The sequence below is a fragment of the Ambystoma mexicanum genome, chromosome 1p (assembly GCF_040938575.1).
Source record: "Ambystoma mexicanum isolate Mex_15411 chromosome 1p, UKY_AmexF1_1, whole genome shotgun sequence".
NCBI lineage: Eukaryota > Metazoa > Chordata > Amphibia > Caudata > Ambystomatidae > Ambystoma > Ambystoma mexicanum.
Window position 1 is genome coordinate 212,663,571 of NC_090921.1, and position 24,901 is coordinate 212,688,471.

Here is a 24,901-nt window from a genome sequence, read left to right on the forward strand (position 1 = left end):
CTCTACATCTATTTTTCTACCCAGCTGCTTCTGCAACCTGAAAAAGGAAAAGAGACATTAAGAAGTGCTTTAAACTTCGAATTGACATTTTCTACTTACTTGCCTGCAATACCTTCGCCTTTCCATCGCTCTCCATTCAAGCAACCGCCGTTCGTGCTGCTAACGACGGCCTAGCTCCAAATCTTCATCCTCTGCAACCAAGAGGCTGGACAATTAACCAGTGAAGTAACTGGCTTCGGCGCCCCTGCACAGACGCAGGATGGAGAGCTCCGCTTTCACCTATATAAGGTGAGCACATTTAGCCTACGAACTACGTTGGGAGTACCAGGAAGGGGAGTCAGCTTGCCCAGTCAGGCTTATATATCATATTAACCCCTTGCTCTCCCAATTGCAGACACCTCACCCTTCAGATCAAGATCTCAGTGAGGAGAGGGCCTTTCCAGGGTGGCATTCGAGGCCTGCGCGTGACCCTAGAAGACTCCGAGAACCCCCAGCCCAGACCTGCGCCTCCGAGGGATTCAGGTGAGCGTTACAGAACGCGAAGCCTACCGCAATATCCCACCCAGGCGCAATGGAAACCTCGGACACAGATCAACTGGCTCAATTGCTTGGGGAACTAAGGGCAGAAGTACACGCATCTCGCCAAGAAACAAACGCTTTACGAAGGGAGTTGATCATGGCCAAGGAACGGACTGATGATCTGGCCAGACAGTTGCTACAGGCTCAAGCGGGACAGACGCCACTGCCTCCCTATGGAGGGGGCGGCACTCCTACAACCTCAAGTAATCCGGTGCAAATTAATCTGCCAGGGAATGTGCCTTTGGCCCCGCCCGAACGTTTTTCCGGTGATCCAAAGCGATATGCAGTATTCATCAACCAATGCCGCTTGCACTTTCTGTGTAGACCCGCCGCATTCCCAACGGACCAAGCCAAGGTAGCGTTTGTACTTTCCTATCTTAGCGGTAGTGCTGTAGACTGGTCCATTCCTCTCGTGACACAGGATGACCCGCTCCTCTATAACTTTCAAGACTTTCAGACCAGTATGTAAAAGTTGCTCGCAAGACATTCGCAGGGGCAGGCCTTGGACAATGAACTCCTGTCACTCAGACAAGGTAATCAGGATCTCCTGGCTTACATAGCGTCCTTTAATAGACTGGTGGTTGAGACCAGGTGGCCTGAAGATAAGAGAATCACGCTCTTCTACAGAGGTCTACGTGGGGAACTTAAAGACGTTTTAGCTCAGGTGGTGAATCCGCCGCAAGACTGTTCAGATTATATCGACCTAGTGGTCCAATTAGATCATCGGCTACAGAACAGGAGGACCGATCGATCCAGATTTGAAACCCGGGTACTTTCAAGACCTCAGAGCTCCGCTAAAGGGAATGACTCCGTGGAACCAATGCAAATAGGAGTAGTAAAAGGACCATTAACCCAGAAAGAACGGGAAAGAAGAAGGCAATTACAGCTGTGCCTATACTGTGGGAATTCTGGACATTTCCTTCGTGATTGCTCAGTGAAACCGGTCAAGAAGACCGTAGGAGCTTCTGATAAAACTGCTGAGAATATGGAATCGGGAAACGACCTCGCCCGACAAGCGTAGAGGTCCGCTTGCCGAGCGTTAGAACCAGTTCCTTGACCTCGCATTTGGTAATGCCTATGGTCCTCATATGTCCCAATAGACCAGATCGCATGCATGCTATCAAAGTATACATCGATAGCGGAGCAATCGGTAATTATGTGGACCACGACTTGGCTACCAGGATGGATCTTCTCCTACGTCCCAAGATGGTAAAGGACATAATCACTACAGTGGATGGTACTGAAATAGCTTCCGGACCAGTTTCTCATACCACCGTGGAGGTAACGTTGTTATGTCAAGGCGGACATCGGGAGAAGATCGTGTTTGATGTAATCAAGGCCCCGCAGTTTCAGGTGATTCTGGGAATGCCTTGGTTGGAAAAGCACAATCCTCAGATAAACTGGCGAGCCAAGGTGATTCGGTTTCCAGAATGCGCTTCAACCTGTTATCCTCAGCCCGAAATCAAGCTAGCAGCCATCACTTCCGAGGACCCCCGATTACCTCTGGAATACCAAGAGTTCAGCGACGTCTTTCAGAAAGATCAAGCCAACACCCTGCCTCCACATCGGTCATACGACTGCCAGATAGACCTGATACCTGGGTCCACCCCTCCGTGCAGTAGAATATATGCCCTCACGGAACCAGAAAACCTCCATCTCAGGCAATACTTGGACCAGTACCTGGCTAACGGATTCATCCGCCCCTCGAAATCCCCGTCTTCCTCAGCTTTGTTCTTCGTCCCGAAAAAGGAAGGTGACCTAAGAACGTGTATCGATTATCGCACCCTGAACCAGATTACAGTCAAAAACCGATACCCGTTGCCCTTGATTCCTGAATTATTGGACCAGGTAAAAGGCGCCTGCATATACACAAAGTTAGACCTCAGAGGAGCTTACCATTTGGTACGCATTAAGGAGGGCGGCGAATGTAAGACGGCCTTTCGCACTAAATATGGATTATTTGAGTATCAAGTAATGCCCTTTGGACTATGTAACGCACCGGCCGCTTTCCAGTTTTTCATGAATGATGTCCTCAGAGAACTTATTGATGTGTGCGTAGTCGTTTATATTGACGACATCCTGGTATACTCAGCCTCAGAATCTGATCATCGTAGACACGTCACAGCGGTTTTACAGAGACTTCGCCAACACCGCTTGTTTGCTAAACTGGAGAAGTGCACCTTTCACGCTAAGGAAGTGGAATTTTTAGGGTTCATCTTATCACCCAACGGAGTTCACATGGACTCAAGAAAAGTGGATGCTATCACCAAATGGCCTTCCCCAACTTCCGTGAAAGGTGTGCAGAGCATGCTGGGCTTCGCTAATTTTTACCGAAGGTTCATTCCTGAATTCTCTCGGGTAGTCCAACCTATCACGGCTCTTCTGAAAAAGAATAAAAAATTCGAGTGGACTCCAGAAGCCGAACAAGCCTTCCAAGAATTAAAAACCAAATTTATCTCTGCTCCAGTCTTAAGGCATCCCCGTCCAGAACTTTCCTACATCGTCGAGACAGACGCTTCCAGTCTTGCAATGGGGGCGGTGCTGTCACAAAGAGACCCCGACACGCACCAGTTACACCCTGTAGCCTTTTGGTCTCGCAAATTTTCTTTCGGCTCCTGAAATCAACTACACAATTACGGACAAAGAACTCTTGGCAATTAAGTCCGCCTTTAAGGCCTGGCGGCATTATCTTTTGGGAGCCCGGCACACAGTAACTGTAATCACGGATCACTGTAACCTCCAGTACCTGAAGTCAGCTAAAGCTCAATCTTCGAGGCAACTACGCTGGGCTTTATTCTTCGCAGAATTCGATTTTGTAATCACATTTCGACCAGGCGTTAGGAACGGAAAAGCAGACGCCCTTTCCCGGATAGGGGTAGACGAACTTACAGCTAATCCGGAGCCGGTGCCAATAATTCCTGAACAAAAGATACTAGGAGTAATCAACACATCATCCCTCAAAGAGATTAAAGCAAGGGTCAATCAACTCATAACTCCCGAAGATTCATCGAATTGGCAATTGAAAGGAAAGGATTTTACAATAGATCAGAACCTATTGTATTTCCAAGGAAGACTATTCTTACCCTGCGCTGACTTACAAAAACAGGTCATCACCTGCTACCATGATTCTCTAATGGAAGGACATCCTGGAGTTGCCAAAACCTCAAAGAAAATTAAAAGGCATTTTTGGTGGCCATCTTGGAGGAAAGATGTTAAGGAGTTTGTGGCTTCTTGTGGTATCTGCGCACAAAACAAGAGTCAGAAGGAAAAACCAGCAGGATTATTACGTCCAATAGACATTCCACCAGGCCCTTGGCACACGCTCTCGATGGATTTTATCACGGATTTACCCCCTTGCTCGGATACAACACAATTCTAGTGATCGTGGACCTTTTTTCAAAAATGGCTCATTTTATCCCACTGAAGGGTTTACCTACGGCTTCCATTCTAGCCCGAGAATTTCTTGAAAACATTGTCCGGTTGCACGGTTTCCCTTCAGTACTAATCTCTGACCGAGGGAGCCAATTCATTTCCCATTTTTGGCGGAGTTGTTGTCGTTTAGCACAGATTGATGTACGACTTTCCACCAGCCATCATCCTCAAACCGATGGGCAGACTGAGAGAACTAACCAAACTCTAGAACAATATCTGCGCTGCATGTTGCATCAATCCGAGGGTACTTGGAAGGATGTCCTTTGGATTGCTGAATACGCTTACAATAATTCAATCCATTCTGGGACAGGAAAACCCCCTTTTTTCCTGCTGTATGGAAGTCATCCTCGAACCTCAAATCTGGACCTACCTCAAGCTCTCGGAACACCTGCTGTTGACCATCTGCATTCGGCGATAACTCAAGCATTTAAAGAAGCCACAGCTCATCTTCAACGAGCTAAAGAATCATACAAAAAAGGAGCGGACCAACATCGAAAAGATGCTCCTCAATATCAAAAAGGAGATCAAGTCTGGCTGTCCACTAAACATTTATCTTTAAAAGGGCCACGCACCTTCAACCCAAGATATTTAGGACCCTACTCGATCACGGCCGTGATTAACCCAGTGGCTGTCAAACTAGAATTACCTACTCGAATGAAGATACATCCTGTCTTCCATGTTTCTCTCCTGAAACCTGTGCAACCCGGAACCCGTTTGACTAAACCTCCTGAGCCAATCCAAGTTGACGGAGAATCCGAATTTGAAATTCGAGACATCTTGGACTCCAAAATTTCCAAATCAAAACTATACTACCTGATTGATTGGAAGGGATATGGACCCCAGGAGAGATCTTGGGAACCCTCAGAATATGCACATGCACCTCGTTTAGTCCGAAAATTTCATCGGGCTTTTCCCAACAAGCCAAAACCTCCGGAAAAGACAAGCTTGGGAGGGGCCTTGAGGGGGGGTACTGTCATGACCGCAGCCTCCAAGGAGTCAGGTTTAGCCCAACTGCCTCGGAAGCTGGGTCACAACTTCATTTTCAGGCACCCATCGGCTCCCATAGGGGCCTTATGGACCTTGTCCTGGTGCCAGTGGCGCCAGGCTCATAAGAGGACCCAGTCCCGGCACAGGACGTGCCGGGCTCATGATGTAAGGAATGGTGCTTGGGTGGACCTACCGGCTGCAGACCATGCTGCTCACTCCCCTGCAGGATGAAATCCTCATCCATCCATGGCTGGAACTACTTTACCTTCTGGGTGTGGCCAGCACCACTCCCTAGGACTGGATACTGGAACTATTCTGGAAGCTGGGACTTCTTACCTGGGCGAGGCTGCTGTGGAAGGAGACACCTAAGCACTCCAGTAGGACTATTTAAACCACGCCCGATCAGAGCAAAGTGCTTCGCGTTATTCTGCAATAGCAGCAAGACGCTCACCGTGTCAGCTCCAGAGAATCTTCAACTTCTGCATCTTGGGAAGAGAAATCCGTAATCTTACCTTCTGAAATACCATCCTCGTCTTCTGCAGCATCTGAGAAGGGAAAAGAACACCAGGTTTGCACGAGATAACAACCAGCACAGCACTTACCCAATCCATCGGTGCATCTCAAGCCACGGGCTGCAGCTTTCCATTTTTCGGCACCCTGTGGAAGCAAGGACATTGGTTAGTAACCATCGTGAAACTTTCCCTACCTGCGCTGCATTCTTCTCGCCTCCGCCGACGCTGCTACTCGCATCTGCAAAACAAAAGGACATCATTAAGAAATACAAAACTCCATCCATACGCACGTGTTTTGGGCAGCTCTCATCTTTCTCACTCCTCGGCGCATTCCTCGACATCTATTTTTCTACTCAGCTGCTTCTGCAACCTGAAAAAGGAAAAGAGACATTAAGAAGTGCTTTAAACTTCGAATTGACATTTTCTACTTACTTGCCTGCAATACCTTCGCCTTTCCATCGCTCTCCATTCAAGCAACCGCCGTTCGTGCTGCTAACGACGGCCTAGCTCCAAATCTTCATCCTCTGCAACCAAGAGGCTGGACAATTAACCAGTGAAGTAACTGGCTTCGGCGCCCCTGCACAGACGCAGGATGGAGAGCTCCGCTTTCACCTATATAAGGTGAGCACATTTAGCCTACGAACTACGTTGGGAGTACCAGGAAGGGGAGTCAGCTTGCCCAGTCAGGCTTATATATCCTATTAACCCCTTGCTCTCCCAATTGCAGACACCTCACCCTTCAGATCAAGATCTCAGTGAGGAGAGGGCCTTTCCAGGGTGGCATTCGAGGCCTGCGCGTGACCCTAGAAGACTCCGAGAACCCCCAGCCCAGACCTGCACCTCTGAGGGATTCAGGTGAGCGTTACAGGGTACTGGGGAGGACGCTTCTTGCGGCACCCTTGGCGGTGGGCCGGCCTCGATCCTCTTGAAGTAGGATATGTTTCTGGTGATTGTTCCCCTCTTGTTGGCCGCTGTGACAATCGACCCCTTGACATGGGTCACTCCTAGTGGCTGTGCCTCATACGTGAGGGATCACTTCCCTTCCGGACGCCTGTTACGGACCAGTACAGTGTCCCCTACTTTGATAGTCTTCTCCTGCAGGTTCCGGCGTGCACTCTCCTTTTCGTTCTTGGCTCTTCGCTCCAAATGCACGCAGTTGTTGTCGATCAACCCTGGGCGGCGCCCCTCCACCTCAGGCAGCAGTCCTCTGGGGCATCTGTTGAATAGTGCCTCAGCCGGCGCGACCCCAGTGGACAAAATGGGGGGTTGTCCGATACTCTCGTAGGAACTCAAAAAGGTTCTGATGCAGTTCCCTTCCCCCATCTAGCGAGATTCGGAAGATATTGTTGAGTGTCCGCATAAAGCGCTCGGCCTCTCCGTTCGCCCTGGGCCAGAGCGGGGTGACTTTCCGGTGTTTGATCCCTCTCTCCTCACAGTACCTGGCAAACTGCTGCCCCTGGAACGGCGGGCCATTGTCCGAGCATATCTCCTTGGGGAACCCGTGGTTGGCAAATATCTTCTCCAGTGCCAAGATGGTGTGGTCGCTGGCCGTAGACTCTACCAGCTCCACCTCCGGGTACCGTGACCACTGGTCCACAACCGCCAGAAAGTACAGGTCTTGACCTGTGGAGCCAAAGTCGGCGTGCACTGTGCCCCACGGCTGCTCACTCCTTTCCATGGCTCTGATGGGTGGCCCCCTTTCCTCCGGACTGGCTGCCTGGCACGGAATGCATGTGCGCACAAACTCGTCCACCGTTTGCTCCAGGTTAGGAAACCACACCTTCAGTCTTAGGCATGCCTTAGTCTTGGCGGCTCTTTGATGTCCCTTGTGCGCCAGATGTAGCAACTTGGTCACCAAGGCTCGTGGGATGACAATCTGGCAGCCTCTCAACAGCAGGCCATCCTCCGTCACCGAGAGCTCGTTGCACACCTTCCACAGTGCTTGGAGGTCTTTTTGAGCTCCGGCCTCCCGTCTGGCATTGTTCGTGAGCACTTCTCTCCACTCCCCGCTGTACATTGCCTCCTTGATAACCAGGAAGATATCATCTTCTTTGAAGCCTCCGCAGTATCCTGGCATGCCAGGGCCACAGGTAGGGCCGCCTCCCCAACGTTGTACACCATCTCAATGCAATCCACCACTTCAGCGATATTGCAATTTGACACCATACTCAATCAGCGACAGCATCCACCGTTTCGATGCATGGAGGTGGCTTGGAGGAGGCTCCCACCATGATCGGAATGAGTGGCTTGTGGTTGGTGTTTACCACAACAGGCTTTCCTAGTATGTAAATCCGAAAGTGCTTGCAGCCCCACAGAATGGCCAGGGCCTCCCGCTCAATCTACGAGTACCTTTCCTCCATTTCGGTGAGCGCCTTGCTGGCATACGCTATCGGGCGCATGAGTCCATGTGAGTCAGCCTGCATCAGAACTGCCCCCAGTCCGACAGGGCTGGCATCCACGACTATCTACAACTCCCTGTCCAGGTTAAAGTATGCCATGGTTTCCTGGCCCGACAGAGCATTCTTGATCTCGGCAAATGCCCTTTGTTCCTACGATGTCCATGCCCATGCAAAATCGTTCCTCGTCAGTGCGCGCAAGGGCTCTGACAGTGATGCCAAGTCACAAATGAACCCCCCGCAATAGTTCACCATGGCAAGAAAGCTTCTTATCTCAGCCAGTGACTCTAGGGGGGCCGCCTCTAGTATGTCTCTCACCTTCTCCGGGTCGGGCGAGATGCCTGCTGAATGGAATACAAACCTGAAGAACTTTATCTGGTCCTTGAGGAACTCGCACTTCTTTCGGTGTAGTGTCAGCCCCAGACTCTTGAGTCTTTCCAGCGCACGTTCCAGACTCTACAGGTGTTCAGACTCTGACTGGGCAAAGACAAGAATGTCATCCGACATGTTAATGACACCTTTCAATCCCGCCAGGGATCCACGGATGACGTTCTGGAAAACTTCCGCTGCTGATGAGACACCAAAACAGAGCCTCTTGAACTGATATAGCCCTTCATGGGTCGTAAAGGTGGTGATGTAACATGATTCCGGGTGGATTTCCTGCTGGTGGTACCCGGACCTCAAATCAAGCTTAGAAAAGACTTTCGCTCCCTGCAGCTCACCCACTATATCGTCCAGCATAGGCGTGAGGTGACGCTCCCTCTTTATGGCAGCATTCGGCAGTCTCATGTCCACACAGATACGTACAGCCCCTGGTTGCTTGGGCTTTGGCGCCACCACTATGGGGGAGATCCACAGAGTTGGGCCCTCCACTCTTTCGATTATGTCCAGGTCAATGAGCGATTGGAGCTCCTTTTCCACCTGCGCCCTCAGACGGAATAGAATTCTTCGGTGCTTGAGGGCAGTCGGCCTCACGGACCCATCAATGTGGAGCCTAATAGGGTCACCCTTCAACTTTCCCACGCCCTGAAAAATGCCTTCGAGCCGCTGCAGCAGTTGATCAATGTCTGTGTGGTACACAGCCAGAGTGAAATGTACGATGTCGAGGGCCTCAGAGGCCGTGCAGCTCAGCAGGGAATGCGGGTTTACATGAGTCATGAAGAAACAGGCCTTGATCTGCCTGTGTGACACCGGGGCCACGAAGACTCCCTGAATTGGCAAGGGCGTGTCCCCTCCAAAGGAGTATATTCGAGCTTTCGATTCTTCCAACTTGAGAGGACCTGGGAGAGCCTCATAGTGTTCAGCTGCTAGGACGCAGACCGATGCACCAGTGTCAATCTAGACAGGGGTGGGCACATCGCCGATGTTCACTGTGCATGTCGGTTGCCTGCTCTGCCTTGCGCCTGTGGCAATGCTTGAGATGAAAAAGATCTCCTCATCATCCTCTTCCTCCTAGGCAATATCCAAATCTTGCACACCTTGCTCGATCGACGACACACCCCTCACGCGCTTGGTGTTGCCCCCGCCTGATCTTGCCGTTCCCCTAGATGCAGCTACTGGGTTCGTAGCCCTGCATACTCTCGCGTAGTGTCCTGGCATGCTACACCTTCCGCAGATCCTTGTCTTTGCAGTGCACTCCCCAGCATGTGGCAGGTCGTACCCACAGTATGGGCAGGACTCCGGGTTTCCGGGCGTCGAGGGACCATCCGCTCACTTGGGACACCAGCACGACCTCCCTGGGACAGAGTGCCCAATGGCAAAGGCATCCTCACTCTTCCAAGGATGCGCCGTCGCGTCCATCTTCGCGCCTCTATACTCCGCCAGTTCATATGCTCGCCCAGTGTCCAGGATATGCGCCAGCATCAGGTCTGGTTCCCTAAGCACTTGCCTCCGCAATTTCCCGGAGTTGCACCCCTGTATCAGCTGGTTCCGCAATATCTCCTCCTCATTCACCCACCTGCAGGTGCTTGAGAGGTGCCTCAACCTTGCACTGAACTGGTCCAACGATTCCTCCCCTTGTTGCTTCTCGGCACACATCACAAATCTGTCGAAGTTGACATTCGCCATGGGGAGGAAGTGGTTCTGGAGGGCCTGTTTCACCGCATCATAGGTGACCAACTGAAGGTTCAGCGAGTCGAAAATCCTGTGGACCTCTGTGCTAGCTGAGTACACCATCGTGGCCACCTTCGCATCATCATCAGTCTCACCCGAGGCCCTGAAAAACATTTCCAATTTCTTCACCCATAGTAGCCACTTTGGCCCCAGTTTGGACGGTGGGCCTAAAGTGTCGGACTCAGGCATGGGTGCCAAGGTGCTGTGCATCCGGCGTGGGACTGGCATGGTGGCCCACTCTTCTCTATCCTCTTTACCCATGGTGGTGTGTAGGGCAAGGGTGTGGCAGCAGGGTCAGCCCAGGGATGTTCCCCAGTAACCTTCTCTAGGATGTGAGAGGTGTACAGGATCAGATGGCCCAGGTTGCTGATGGGTGGGCCTGCAGCAGGTGAGGCAATTAGCTTTTCCTAGTTCAATAACCATGGCCCCTTGTTACCACAGGGCCGTGGAGTGTCCAAAAATTGATTAATGAAAGCTGGATCACGGCCGGCACACAGGCACCGATTTGGGCCGCAACCGCCATGATCCACGTACTCCTAAGATGGCCGCCGGCCAACTGCGTAGGTCCGTGACCGCATGGGGAGAAACACTTTCTCCGACAATAGATCAGCCGGAGCAATGTCACGTTCCCCTCTGTGACGGATCCTCGCCGCCACTGTTAGAGGTGGCGTGTGACCACCGGGGCTCTGTGCACACAAGCACATGCACACGCATTCGGTCAGAGACAGACAAGGGACGCGTGTTGCTGGTACGGGGTCCCGGCGGCAACTGCTGACCGGGCTCTCCTTTATTAACAAAGCTCATGCGTGAGCCGGACAAGGCTCGCACATGCTCACAAGCGTATCGTACTATGCAACAGAGCGCATTCACTTTCCACCACCAGCTGGGCCTGGGATCAGCGGATACAATCAGTCACGGCCACGGCAGAGCAGGTAGATGGCCCTTTGTTTCTTAGATGCAGCGCGCTCTGTTGGCCCGGTATTCCTCCAGGGGACCCGATACATTTTGTTATTCTTGAACGGACATGAATCGATTCATTTCCGTCACCACCAGAGGTCTGGGATTAACTGTGAGGCTGCCGGCACGGCGAAAGTGCAGGGATGTGCTGCGCCAGCCTCCCCATGGAATGTATCTTGGCTCTGACATGGAGCTGCTGCTTTCACCGCCAGCAACCCGGTCTTACTGCTGATGTGCCTGCCGGCCCAGCAGAGTGGTGCCCCGTACTATTGTTGGGCACGGGCAGCCTCTCTACTTTCTTTTCACTGCACGGCCCGGGGCATTACTCTCTCCCGCACAGGCTCTGGTGTTGGGAGCACAACCCCTCACTGTGGTTGGCCCGGGAATCTCACTGGGGGCGACAGCGGCGGTGGGCGTGCACTCTCCTCTTTTCCCCAGATAGTTTGCTTTTCCCCTGGGGGCAGCACAACTCTCTCCCGATGCAGTAGTTCCATTACTTTTTCGCAGCTGCGACAGCAGCTGCACCAATTCCTTCTGTTTTTCGTGGCAGGTGCCACAGGGGGCTGCGAGTGGACCCCCACCCTGGCTGCATGAGCACCCTCTTCTTGGAGGGCAGCAGCCAGGGAGGATCCACCGGCAGGGCACCAGGCATGGCATCAATCCCTCATTTCCAGGGCGGTGGATGCTGCTGCTCCTTCTTTCTCCCTCCTCCTTCCACCTTTTGAAAAAAACAAATGAGGGACTGCAGGGACCATTAGTGTGGGGCCGCCGGCAGTCACACTTTCTTGGTTACAGGGCAGGACCCGGTGAGGCGGTGGGGCCCTATCCTGGTGTTATGTCGATGGCCCGCGGCCTGCGCGCGGGGGCTGGCGTAATGCGAGTAGGCCGCGCGGCCTGTGGCGCAGCTCCAGCGGGAGCTGAAAGAATCATACACCCACGCTCATTACAGGTCGGCCCCGGAACTGCCTCCCGAACGCGGGGGCGGGGCTTTTATTTAGGACGCCCTGCGTCACCGCGTAGCGGGACGCAGGGCGGAACGTAACATTCCTCCTTTATTATAAAACAAAACAAAACACACAACTCTAACTGCCAAACAACGGCGAAGTCCAACATAGGCTTTCAGTCTTCAACACTCAGCCACCCTGCCATTGGGGTTCATGGCACCAATGCACCAGTTACCACACATAGTCACTTAGCTTGGCTGGCGGTCTCGTCGTTGTTCTCAGTCTGTATCGCCCTTCGCGGGGGTCATTCCCCATTGCTTCAGGCTCTGTTCCATCTTCGCTGTTGGGGCCCTCGAGGCCAGGTTCCTCCACCGGCTCCCAGTTTCCATCCCGCGCTCCATTCTCCTCAGGGATGGCCTCCGGCTCTTCTTCACTGGGAGGAGTGTCCTCGCCTTCCCGATGGCCCTCCTTCTCGGTCCACAGTGTACGTGGTATGGCCTTGAACCATGACGCATTCCTCGTCACTTGGCGGCTTCCTCGTGTCACAGTTACCATGGTTCCATGCCGGTTGCTGACGGTCCATGGAAGTTCCTCGTACCTGGTGTCAAGTTTTGACTTGGAGGGGTTTCGTAGCATGATGACCTGGTCACCCACTTGATGATGGGACGGCCTCGCTCTCCGCTTGCCACTCATGTGTTCGTTGGCATCCCTTCTCCTTCTCTCTGTGCGTTCCTCGTTCACCGTGTCCGGGGTTCTGCTTGGGTGATGCGGGATCGAGGATCTGATAACGGTGCCGAACATGAGGTCCGCTGGCGGTACGCCGGTTGTGCTGTGAGGCGTGACCCGGTAATTTTGGAGGAATCGGAAGAGGTCAACCTTCCAGGGGCTGGCGTTAGCCTTGGATACTCTGAGCACCTTGTTGATAGTCCTCATAAATCGTTCTACGTCCCCATTTGCCTGGGGGTGTCTTGGAGTGATGTGATGATATTTCACATTGAGTTCCTGTAGATACTTTTTGAAGTCCTCCCCTGTAAACGGCGGCCCATTGTCGCTTTTGATTGAGATAGGTAGCCCGTGGGTTGCAAACATTTTCTCTAGGGCCGGAATGACCACTTCAGCTGCGGTGGATTCAACTACCTCAACTTCCGGGTATCGGGAGTGATCATCGACGGCCACCAACAGGTGGAGGCCCTCTCGGAGCTTGCAAAAGTCAATGCTGATGGCCTCCCAGCGAGAGCGGCCCCGTTCTGCTGATATGATGGGTTCCGGGTCTGGCGGGGCCCCCGTTATCTGACAGGATAGGCACGTGGCAACGAGTGTCTCGACCCGCTCCTCGATCTGGGGAAACCATACTCGGTGCCGAATGCGGGCTTTCGTCCTTACCAGTCCTTGGTGTCCTTCATGTGCTAGGGCCACTATCCTGTCCTGTAGTTTGAGAGGGATCACGATGCGGTTTCCTCGTAGTAACAGTCCACCTTCCGTGACTGACAAGTCTTGCCGCACTGTGAATATGCCGGACAAAAACCCTTTTGCTTCCGCTGTTCTGTTGTGTGTGTGTCTCATGAAAGTCTTCCAGTCACCGGAAAGGATGGCATCTTTCACTAAGTCACAACACGGGTCCTGGTGCGTTTCCGCCTCGATTTCCTCGATGCTCACCGCCTTGGGCCTCATTGCGCGCACCACTTGGCATATGTGTTCCTCTGTCTCTGCCGCTACTTGGATCTCTTGTTGAGTGGCCTCTCGCGGATGCCTGGAGAGAAAATCCGCCGGGTTTCCGCTGCCTGGTTGGTAGACGAGATTAAAGTCATATTGCTGGAGGTGCAGTAACCACTTGGTGATTCGTGCCGGAGGGTGTGCTGATGTTCCTATGAAGATTGGTAGTAGGGGCTTGTGGTCCGTGATCGTCGTGAAGTGACGCCCATATAGGTAGAGGTGAAAATGTCGGCACCCCCACAGCACGGCGATGGCCTCCTTTTCGATGTGTGAGTACCTTTGTTCGGTCTCTGTGAGGGCTCTCGATGCATATGCAATCGGTCTCTTCTCCCCTTCCCTCGTGACTTGCATTAGGATGGCTCCGAGCCCCACGGGGCTGGCATCTACGAATAGTTCTGTGGGCAGTTCAGTGTTATAGTAGGCCATCTTGGTGTCAGCTGAGAGGGAGTCCTTGATGCTTTCGAACGAGTCCTGGCATGTTGGCCCCCATTCCCACTTGACGTTGGCCTTCGTGAGTTCCCGCAGCGGCTCGGATAGTGTGGCCAGGTTTCGGATGAACCTCCCGCAGTAGGTGGCCATGCCTAAAAAACTGCGCACTTCTGTGGGGGTCATCGGTGGGCTTGCCGCCTGGATGTCTGCGACCTTCTGCGGGTCAGGGGAGATGCCTGTGCTGCCAAACTTGTATCCGAAAAAAGTGATCTCCGATTTGAGGAACTCGCACTTTTCCCGGTGTATTGTGAGCCCAACATCTTGTAGTCGGCCCAGTAGGGCGTGAAGCCTCTTGATGTGTGTTTCTTTGTCGGGGGCGTGAATCAGAATATCATCGCTCACGTTGAGAATGCCAGGGATGCCCCGGATGACCTCCTGGATGGTTTGCTGGAACACCTCCGCAGCAGACGATATTCCGAAACTTAGGCGTTTGTATCTCCGCAGCCCCAAATGTGTAGAGAACGTTGTTATGTATCGAGAGTCTCTGTGGAGTTTGAGTTGATGATACCCCGCCTTGAGATCAATCTTTGAAAATATGCTCGACCCTGTGAGGTCAGCCACAATCTCGTCGATTGTTGGGGTTATGTGGCGTTCCCTTTTAATGGCAGTGTTGGGGAGGCGCATGTCTATGCAGATCCGCACCTTTCCAGGCTGCTTAGGCTTCCGTGTTACCACCATTGGAGAGACCCACGGTGTGGGCCCTGTAACCTCCTCAATGATACCCGCTTCTTCCAGTGCCTTGAGTTCCTGCTCCACTTGTTCTCTCATGTGGAAAGGTGTTCTCCGGTGCCGGACGGCTTTCGGCTGCACTGTCTCATCAATATGAAGTTTGATGGTTTTGCCTCTTAGACAGCCTATGCCTTCTTGCAAGTCAGGGTATTGGTTCAGCATCTGCTCCACTTCCTTTTCTTCGTTGACATGGCAGATGAATTGGACCACTCCCAAGTCCTCCGCTGCGTCCCCACTCAGGAGGCTCTCAACACCTGCCTTCACAACATAGACTTTGGACCATAGTCTGTTTTTTCCGTGTTCCAGCGTGGTGCGGAACCTGCCAATTACCGGCAGGGGCTTTCGACAGCCGTATGCATACAACAGAGTGTCGGTGCTTTTCAGCTCTGGTGGAGGACTTAGAGTCAGGAAGATGCTTTCAGGCATGACGTTCACCGAAGCGCCTGTGTCGATGGTCATCAGAATGCACTGGTTTTGGATGGTTACCATGCATTTGCGCCTTCGGGCGGCTTTTCTTCGAGGTCCTCGGTCCTGGCATAGTGCAGACACCAGGTATACCTTCCTTCCTTTCCAGTCTGTGTCCTTGGAGGGGGCCTGCAGCATCGCCGAGACATCATCCCCTTCATCCTCCGTGGAAGAGCTGGCCACTGCGACCCTTCTGGCACTGGCTTGTTTCTTTTTCTTGGTCGCGACCTTCTCCAGCTGGTTCTGCAGGGGCTGTATGGGGTTGTCCGTTGATCGGCATACCTTCGCGTAATGGTCCTTCCGGCCACATGCTCCACATGTGGTGCCTTGAGCAGGACAGTTGCGACGGCCATGTCGTGGGCCACCGCACCAGCCACACTCTGTGGGTCCCGGAATGCGCGGTTGCCACCTGTTTTGGCCGTATCCGCCACTGTTGTCTCTCGAGGATTGTTTGTTGCTGATGCGGGCCACCATAGCCGTGTTGAGCGCAGGTTGCAGCCTGTGTAGCGTGGCCTCCAAGTTGGCCGCTCTGGTGTGTGCCAGTTCCCTCTGACGTCCTAGTTCAAGGATCCGCTGTAGGGGGATGCCCTTCTCGCTAAGTATCAGGCGCCTCAATTTTTCCGAATGAATCCCGTTGATGATCTGCCTCCTGATTTCCTTCTCCACGTTCGTGAATTCACAGGACATGGCTAGTTTTCTCAGGCGGGTATGGTACGCATCAAGGGTTTCCTCCGCTGCCTGTAAGGTGGTGCAGAAAAGAAACGTCTCATAGTCTGGGTTTAGTTGAGGGAGGAAGTGATCGGTGAGGGCATCTTTCGCGCTTCGGTACCCATCCAGGCCATCATCAACGTTCAGGGAATTGAAAATGCGCAGTACCTCGTCACCCACGCTGAGTAGCAGGTGTGCCTTCAGTTTCCTGGGCGCTGTGATCTCTTTGCACTCCATCGCCATCTCGAACTTCTGGATCCACAGCTGCCATCTGGGTCCGCATGACGACGGATCCGTGAAAGGGTCAAACGGCTGGACCAGTGTCGACGAAGTGCCTTGTGTTCGAGGTGGAGGTGGCGTCATGGACAGGTTTGCCGCAATTCTGGACGGCGTGGAGGGCCCAGGCGTGGATGTGCCGGCCGCCATGTTGGCGTGGACCTGATCCGTGTTGTCGTAGGTGCCTCCGACGGCCACCAATGCTGCGACGTTGGGCCTACCTTGGAGGTGCCGCCGTACCCAGGCGCCGTGTTACAACTCAGGGCCTGGCACTCCCCACACACTGTGATGCTGCTCTCTTGTGTTGGATGTCCGATGCCACCTGGTTCTCCCGTTTCCGGAGGGAAGAACTATGGTCTTAGTGGCAGAGAGCATGAATGGATGAGGGAGAGAAAAAAAAAAAAAATATTTTTATTTTTTTTTTTTTTTTTGGGGTGGGGGGGTCACGTGTGTGATGGCACCCCCACCGGGTGTCCAAAAATTTAGCCGCGATGGCTGTGTGGCGTTATGGTGCCTTCAGAGCACCGAGCCTGTCGTGGAGTTCGTCTCTCCTCGTCGCCATTGTTATGTCGATGGCCCGCGGCCTGCGCGCGGGGGCTGGCGTAATGCGAGTAGGCCGCGTGGCCTGTGGCGCAGCTCCAGCGGGAGCTGAAAGAATCATACACCCACGCTCATTACAGGTCGGCCCCGGAACTGCCTCCTGCAGGGCCATGATCACACGGCGTGGTCCTGCAGTCCCCGGCTGCAGGGCCGTGATCACACGGTGTAGGCCCTTTAGGCCCAGCATGAGAGACAGAGACAATAGATGTTCCATGGTTGGAGTCTGCAGCCGATCTGATGTACATGCAGTTGCTCCCTTTATTAGCCTGGGCCATGACACAGTCATGGTCCATCATAAAGGGGCATTAAACACTGGGAGGGACCCACAGCTTAAAAGGGCAATACACATGGGAGGGTCACACATCACATCTGCCTTCATCTCAAGACCGCCTATTGCAGTGCAGCACCCCTCTGTGCTGCCCCTTTAGTGTAGGCGGTCGGGGCACATGTGAGCTGTTCTGTACAGCGTTTGAAAATAACAGTTACAGAGGCTAACGTTTCTGGATATTATGGCACCCCTGCTCCCTGGCATACGCCCATCTCTGCTCTACTTGGAAAGAATGCCATAGGGCACTGACGCAGCATTAATCTTCATCTCAGCCACACGCCTTCTGATGCCCCTCTGCATTAATATCAAAGCAGGCGATTTCAGCACAGTTTGCCTCTGTGCTGCCGCGGTTGACCAGGCCTATGCACATTCTGCATTAATATCAAAACAGGCGACTTCAGCACAACTCACCTCTGCATTGCCGCGGATGACCAGGCCTACGAACTTTCAGCATTAATTTCAAAGCAGGTGATTTCACCACAGCTCGGCTCGCACAGCTGCACTTGACTAGGCCTACGCACATTCTGCATTAATATCAAAGTAGGCGATTTCACCACAGCTTGCCTCTGCACTGCCGCAGGGGACTAGGCCTATGCACATTCTGCATTAATATCAAAGCAGCTGATTTCAGCACAGCTCACCTCTGCATTTCCTCGGGTGACTAGGCCTATGCACATTCCGCATTCATATCAAAGCAGCTGATTTCAGCACAGCTCACCTCTGCACTGCCACGGCTGACCAGGCCTATGCACCTTCTGCATTCATATCAAAGCTGCCAATTTCAGCACAGCTCGCCTCTGCACTGCCGCGGGTGACCAGGCCTATGCACATTCTACGTTCATATCAAAACAAGCGATTTCAGCAGAGCTCGCCTCTGCACTGCCACGGTTGACAAGGCCTAAGCACATTCTGCATTAATATCAAAGCAGGCCGTTTTAAGCACAGACCACCTCGGCACTGCCGCAGCTGACCAGTCCTATGCACCTTCTGTATTCATATCAGAGCAGGCGATTTCAGCACAGCTCACCTTTGCACTGCTGCGGGTTACCAGGCAGACGCACATTTTGCATTAATATCAAAGCAGGCGATTTCAGCACAGCTCACCTCTGCAATGCTGCAGGTGAGCAGGCCGAGGCACATTATGTATTCATATCAAAGCAGGTGATTTCAGCACAGCTCACCTATGACTGTGCACAGATTGTCCTGATGGACTCTATAAAACACTACTATTGAGAGGCTGTTTCTCTGTATATGACGGCGTTGCTGAACCGTGGCCTCTCACAACACTGCATTAGTAATAATCTGTGGAGCCCAGAGCCGGCTGACCTATTACCCTTGTTCATGTTGTAAAATGATGACCTGAGGCATTGTCTTATGGTTGCCAATTCAAAGGCTGTGTTTTTTATTGCAGAAGTATCAATCTAGACCCTTGGCCTTTGAAAGGGATAATAAATCCTACCACAAACCCTTCTTTTATTGCCTGACTTATCACTTTGCCAGGGTAGCTTTCTAATAGGTTCATAAAATTGTTTATTTTAATGGGCGTTTTACCAGGTGTTTCGTTTTATGCATCCATGGTAACCTTGCTTCTTAAGCCTTGGTACTCTGAGGGTCTATTGCCAGTTCCTTCTGTCCTCCTGCAGCTTTCATGGTTCTTCCCTTTTTATGGTCTTGTTGGGTAATCTAGTACACCCATTACTGCTATGTTCACCCCCGCATTTGTGCATGCATGTTTATATCTCCAGTCCTTCCCCCATAAGTAGTACCCTTTCTCAAACTTCCAACATGTGACATTGCTATTAGTGCTGTTATATGGTTTGTTCGTGTTCTGGCTACAGGTATTTGACCTAGCCCCTCATGGCTGTTTTTTTAATGAAAGGGCTGTTCTCCCTTATTCTTCTGTTCTGAGTCTGTGCTTTTCCCACTGTTGTTCTATGGATTCTTTGCCTGTGCTGAGCTTTTATTATTTTGTATTAGTATTTTCTCTGTGCAGCATGGCGATTTAAATAATAGATATTTTTATTAACAAATGGTTTTAATAGATATCTAGAAAACAGATAGTTTACACACGCCACCTTTGCTGTGGCATCCAAATCTAAACAAAATAGTTGGGACACTTTTAGTTTTGCATTTGACAGAATACAAATCAGGTTTACTCTTTAGATCTCCTGTCCCGCAAACTCCCAATTATTACATCACACAATGCGTTGCGATATTACAGTACAATCGGGCAAATTGTCATTTGGATATCAGCTTAGAATGTTCACAGGCATTTATACAATCCATTTGAATGTGGGCTTCATCTCTCTGCACCCAAAATACATGCATTTGAGAACACACACTGTGAGGAGTTCAACCATCCACACTGGGAGAGCACGCTCGACTGGGCTTTTTGATTTTTTGATACATGAAAATGAATGATGGGAGATCAACCTCTGAGGACTGTGTGAGGCCATTCCGCACACAGTCCATCTGCTACCCACACAAAACGCATAGTCACATATACTCTGGAAACACAGCCTACAGGCGCCATCTTCCCCTGTCATAATTAGCTGGAATGTGACATCCCCGGGTACATCAAAGCATCTCCAAAAGGGGGAAGGCACACCTTCCCCCAGCCATTAGCAGCCTAATTTAAATATCAAAGGCTCCATGGATCTGCATTCCTGTTATATTCCCGCTGTTGGCAGTGCATACTAACAAGATAATTGAAGCAAGCCTGAAGGGGCTTGGTTCCTTTAATAGACAACAGGAAGGTGGGACTAACACCCCTTTGGTATGCGACAGGGGTGTTGGTAGGTCTGGAAAAGACCTGGGGCTACTCTAATGTCGGAACTGTTGGGACTGGGGGCTAGCTAGCCTTTTGGTTGTAGCTTCTGAGGTTTTATCCAGGGCTACAACCAAAAGACCAGGGGCTATAGCCCCCCTATCTCCCCCTAGCAACGCCTCTGGTATGCGATGTGTCAACTTGAAGCTAGTTCCCACCTCTCTGTATGAAAGGCAGTGAATGGCCTGTCTGAGTCCAGCAGTTACCGCAGGTGTCCCTACAGAGCAGACCTCTTTCAGAGGGACGGAGGATGTGATTTGGTAGAGACAGGGGGTCTGCTCCGAGCACATACTTCATGAGAAGTCTGCGCTTTAATCAAGAGTCACAGAGGGCTCAGTTAACTAGGGAGACACTTTGATCTACAACAGACAGGAAGATGGGTGTCATTCCCGCGCCGCTGGCGCACGCATTGGCAACCATCATGGACTACTTTGTACTCATTTATCCTCCTAATACTCCTTGAACAACTCCTTTTCATGCCTTGGTCTTTTATTTCCATTTGCTCAACTTTGGTTCTTTCTTATTTTATTCAATTAACTACATTTACCATAATGCACCTGGCTGCAGTCCTCAATTCCTGGCTATTCTCATTCATTGTTATTGGGACCACAATCCCCAGAAGCCCTAGCGGCCAGTGCTGCTTCCACCTGCTCAGGACCAGAGAGGGAGGAGGCAGATTGTCTTCAGGTGTGCTGCTCCAGGTGCTGTCAATTAACCTGCCTCAGAACAGGGCAGGGCTGTATATAGGCAGCTGCCTGGAGGAGCACAGTGTCTTGCATCTTGAGATCTGCCCGCTCCTGTTTGCCTTGACCCTCTACTTTGTATGCTGTTCCTGTTGCTGCATTATCCTGTTTTGACCCAGTGCCCTTTCCGGGCTCCCTGCCTTGCAGCCGATCACGCTCCGCTGCCTTCTACCAACAGCCCTTGTTCTCTGGGCTTCCTGCCTTGCAGCCTACTACAGTCCTCTGCAGCCCTCTACAGTCAGCGGCCCTGCTCCTCTGGGCTCACTTCTTGCTGCCCTGCTCTTCTGGGCTCCTTGCCTTGCAGCCTGCCTCACTCCGGCTGCCTACAGTCCTTGTCCTCTGGGCTCCCTGCCCTGCAGCCTGCCTCTCTCCGGCTGCCTGCAGTCCTTGTCCTCTGGGCCCCCTGCCCTTCAGCCTTCCTCACTCTGGCTGCCTACAGCCCTTGTCCTCTGGGCTCCCTACCTTGCAGCCTGCACCTCTTCGCTGCCTACAGCCCTTGTCCTCTGTGCTCCTTCCTTGCAGCCTGCTCCCTCCGCTGCCTTCAGCCCGTGTCCTCTGGGCTCCTTCCTTGCAGCCTGTCTCCCTCCGCTGCCTACAACCCTTGTCCATTGGGCTCCCTGCCTTGCGGCCTGCTACACTCCTCTGCCTTACAGCCTGTTTTACACTTAGCTGCCTACAGCCCTGCTCCTCTGGGCTCCCTACCTCGTGGCCCTATTCTTTTGGGCTCTCTGTCTGTCGCCTACTACTAATCTCTCTCTGTCCTGTTCTTCTGGACTCCCTGCCTTTCAGCCTACTACAGTCCTCCACAGTCCAATACAGTTTGCCTGCACCTAGTGCCACTCTTGACTACATACCTGCTTTCTACTTTGCAGCCTTCTGTTTTCCTGACTGCTGCTCCTTGTTCTCTTCCTTGAGTCCTCTGTACTCCCACCTTAGGTTATCTATTTCAGTCTAACTGCCTTTCCTTCATTTCCTTCTGCTAGATTGGTCATTGACTTCCTTTTCGCTGGATATTTCTGTTCTTGTCTTCTCATGTGTCTTATGTAATCCCTTTGTACAGAGCTTGCCTGTTGGTTTCCGGCAGGCAACCTCGGCCCCTTCCTTTGTCGCGTTTTCAGTGTTACAGACACCCACTGCTGTTGTTCCCAGCCATGAGCATACAGCGTGGGCCTTTGTTATAGCAATCTGTGCAGAAGGCTGGAGTTTCCTAAGGTTCGTGGAACACTCTTTCCCATTTCAGCATACACCCCAAGAGGGAATCCAGTTTGTTTGTACCTTTGTATCTTTTGCCCCTTTTGGCTCACAGCTACTGTTTCCTACTCTTATTTCTTGTTGAACTTCCTGCTGTGTGTGCTTATCTGCTACCTTACCTCAGCACAGCCACCCAAACCCTACTTGGGTACCCTATGCCACTCTTGACAGAGTGCCATTCCTGACAGAATGCAAGACCAAAAAGATTCTTGTTCCATAGGCAGGAAGGGCACACACAGACCAAGGATGCTTTCTTTTCGGTTCAAAAAACCTCTGCAAAAATCTAAAATTTTCTTAAGGACTGCAAACAAAAACCATAGTTTAAAAGACGGACTCACCCTAGTAAACAAAGGTTTACAGGCACAGTACTACACTCACTGGCTCGCTGACCCTTCCATGTGTAACTACTATGACATTTGCAACTATGATCCGCAGTCTCTATCTATAGAAGAGCTACAGCAAGAAAATGAATTCCTGCAGATTTTGTTAGCCCAACCAGTGGGAAACACTCATGCGGTTTCTGGCATTTCTTCTGACACCACATTCAACATTCAGCCGGTACACAAACCTTGTATTCCTTTATCCCAGGCTACCCTGTCTCAGGACCAATGTTGTAACACTGCTACAGCCAAGGATATTGCACTCATTGTGGCAGACTCTCAACCAGAGTACGCTGTTGCCAAAGTGATATGCTCAAGATCAGCTTGGCAAGCTACACAACCTCCCCTGACTGCTGTAAACACTCATTTAACCAGACAAGGCATTCAGTATCCTGAGGTTAGTGCAGCTGGTCCTGGGTACAAAAGACCAATACTGACCATTGGTTGTCTTAATGCTTCCCCAGTAACTACTAGCCATGATAACTCTAAGGTCAGTCTTCCTATTGCGACACCCGGATTTTCTGCTGCACCAGATTCTGAAGCTGTAGAACAGGCTAATGGAACATACCTGTTACAAGAACAACTCTTAAGCCTTAAAAGACAAACCAAAGACCTCTATGATGAATTTGTCTATCTGCATTATAATAATCTAGCTAAGGGACACAATTTACCAGACCATCTGACACTATGTCCAACACCTGACATTCTGTCTTTAGAGTTTAACAGATTAAGGCCTGTACTGGTAACACAGAAGAAGATACAGACTTATACAGAGCAGTTGGAAGACCTGAACTTGGCATATACATACCAGTTAAAGCTTGACACCGCTCATTCACTTACTAGCCACAGTAACACAGGCTGTCGTTTAGATAGTGAAGAATGGACTCCTCCAGTGGGCCAGATCGCTCACACGGCCATTACACCAAAGATCAAGTGTAATCATCTGACCGGACATTCCGCTGAGTCAAAGGATTGTTCCATTCTTGCCCTTGATGTCAGTCCTTTACTCCCACTTACAGCCTCTACTGAAGTGACCAGATCTGAGATGTATTCTGCTTCTATGAACATTGGCACTCCTGACCAGGAGTCAGATCCTGGAACATACCCAGTACCTGTCTGGAATCCAACTTTGCCTACTGTCAATACCCCAGATCCATGTATCAACTTGGGCACACCAGACTTTGCAGGCCAGCCTTCGGAAGGCTTACCCTTTCCTGGTCCTACATCCACCGTGCTACTTGTTACAAGATCTGCTAGCCCTATCTCTGCTGATCCCCCTGCGAGTATTCCTGAATCTGCTACTGATGCCTCATCTCAGATCACTCCTACTGCAGTCGAAGCACCCCCTTCCTCTCTGCCTGCAAGGACAGTACCTGTTTCAAAGCCAGTTAAAAGTTCTCCTATTAAGGGTACAGCTCCGGTAGATCCTGTTGGTGCCTCTGCAGCACCTAAACTACCAGTCACAACACCATCAGTCTCAGTTGCGTCCCTGTCGGCTGGTGCTCCTGTGACACCTATACCTCCAGCTGTTACAGCATCTGAACTTCCTACTGCCATTCCTGATCTTCCTGCAACTCATGGTGTTCCTGCAACATTTGTTACTCCTGAAGTCTCTGTCGCAAATCTTCATGTTGCCATTGCTGCTTCTGACTATTTGGACGACCGTCCTAGAGCAACCAATTCAGCTGAATCTCTGGTTCCACCTTTCAGCACTGTACCATTGCCAGTCCTAAGGAAGACCACTTCTTTGAAAGCAATATATGTGATGGAGTCTGCAGCACATCTCCACAGTTCCTCAGTTCATGAATGCACTGTTGGGTTTTTGGTCCCTAAGAAGTTGTCTTTTCTGAATTATACCTCAAAGGTTCGAAACATTGGTAATGTCTCCTCCCTTCAAGACTCTCACCTTGCAGCATTAAACAGTTTTTGGTGCTTTATGATGTGCCTTTTTGGTATAAGACTCTCTCGCAGTGTGACAGGCCTTGGACATGCTCTTCTTGTTGGTCAGTCTTCAGGGGGCCTGGAGAGGGACATGGAGAGGGGCATACTGTCATGCCCGCGCCGCTGGCGCACCCTTTGGCAACCATCATGGACTACTTGGTACTCATTTATCCTCCTAATACTCCTTGAACAACTCCTTTTCACGCCTTGGTCTTTTATTTCCATTTGCTCAACTTTGGTTCTTTCTTATTTTATTCAATTAACTACATTTACCATAATGCACCTGGCTGCAGTCCTCAATTCCTGGCTATTCTCATTCATCGTTATTGGGACCACAATCCCCAGAAGCCCTAGCGGCCAGTGCTGCTTCCACCTGCTCAGGACCAGAGAGGGAGGAGGCAGATTGTCTTCAGGTGTGCTGCTACAGGTGCTGTCAATTAGCCTGCCTCAGAACAGGGCAGGGCTGTAAATAAGCAGCTGCCTGCAGGAGCACAGTGTCTTGCATCTTGAGTTCTCCCCGCTCCTGTTTGCC